This window comes from Octodon degus, unplaced genomic scaffold, assembly GCF_000260255.1.
Source record: "Octodon degus isolate 3935 unplaced genomic scaffold, OctDeg1.0 scaffold00009, whole genome shotgun sequence".
NCBI lineage: Eukaryota > Metazoa > Chordata > Mammalia > Rodentia > Octodontidae > Octodon > Octodon degus.
Genome location: NW_004524585.1, coordinates 25,458,613 through 25,460,344, shown reverse-complemented (window position 1 = coordinate 25,460,344; position 1,732 = coordinate 25,458,613).

Here is a 1,732-nt window from a genome sequence, read left to right as displayed (position 1 = left end):
CTATCTGCTTATCAATAACAAATGGAAAAAAAAGAAAACAAATGGTATGTGAGGTTTTGTTCTAATTTGCGTCATCCTTAGTGTCCACTGATTTCTTAGTGATACCTTTCCTTTCTGAGTAGTAGGAGAGACAACATCCATCTCTTTTCACAAGTCCTCTTAAATGATACTTTAACTTTCAAAGCACATTGCACCATGATTAGATTATCACTTTATGTCTTCATGATGCTACTTTATCTGTGAGGAACATTAAACAATGAGCTACCCTCATCTCAGTCTCCTGTAACGAGAAGAAGGAGATACTGCCTTGTCTCCTTTGATAAGGAAGATGGAATATCTTGTATATACAGAACAAATTGACCTTGTGAACACTACAGTTAATTAAATAAAGACCATAATTGAATGCCAGTTTGTACTGAAAAATGGTCTGCCACCTTCTGAGACTCATGTAAAAGCAAGTGAAACAGTCATTGTGCAAGTGGTGGTTATGGGCTTGGCATTAGGTCATTAGAAGTGCTTTATTGGCAATTATGTCCCTTTTCTATCCTTAGTATGAAGAATAATTTCTTACAGACATACATGTTATTTCATGTCTTAAAAAGTATGTTGAACAGTGATTTAAAGATTGTGCTTGGTTCAAGTGACCTGTGACAATTAGATGGCTGAATCTTAAGAATGAGTGATGAAAAAATTCACACGTCCTATGTTAGAAACAAATAATTGTCATTAGCAGTATTTCCTACTGATGTATACTTCCTGTAGTGCACACCTATAGCATAAATATCTTCAAATATTTGTCAATTGACTATAGTTTTGTACTCTAAGAGGTTTACCTATTCAAACAAAATGAGGATGAATAATTCATAATCCTTTGTTTAGGCATCTTCCTGTGGCACACACACCTTTGTGGTCAGTTTGGAAATTAAACTGCACTTAATATGAAAAGCTTTAAATTAGTGTCTGTAACTAGCCATGCACCATGTCTTCTCAGTCAGATCTAAGGAAAGTTATGTGAGAGAAACTGTTAAAAATTTGATTATGAATTATTTGGCTTAAAACTTTGCACTAATTTCTCTGTGGACTTTTGGTGGGTGAACTCAGCATTAAGTTTCCATAGCCATTCATAACACAAATAATAAAGGAGACTGTATTCCCTGTCTTCCAGGATTGTGATAGTGTTGACCGATCACAGAGAGCTGGAAAGAATGTCAAAATTATTTAAACATAATTTGTGAATTGTGAGAATGACAAAAGAATGAAAATTTGTTGATCAATTTCTATCACTTGATTTTCAAGCATTCTTACTACCCATTACATTTTAATTAAAATAATAAACATGTCATTCGACCTGGGTTATTAGTTCAATTAGGCTAAGCTATTCTTAGCCATCAAATAAACCCTGGGATATTGGTGGTCTAATTTTATTTCTCCCAGGGAACTTTCTTTGAGTGATTTTTAAAGATCCTATCTTGTGGTTTTGCAACATGAGCGTGAAACTTCAGAGGTCACCTTCATGGTTGCTCTAAGTAGAGGAGAGCAGAGGTTTTTCAGTATGTCAGCCGTGAAGGGGAACTTTAGATTTTTACTTATACTTCTCCACTGAAACTGATCACATTAACCTGAGGACAAGTACGAATAAGCCTGGTAATTTTTATCTTATAGGTTTTCAGGAAGGGGAAGAAAAATTAATAATGATGAGGCCTCATAATTATAAGCACCATGAAAAGGGAAC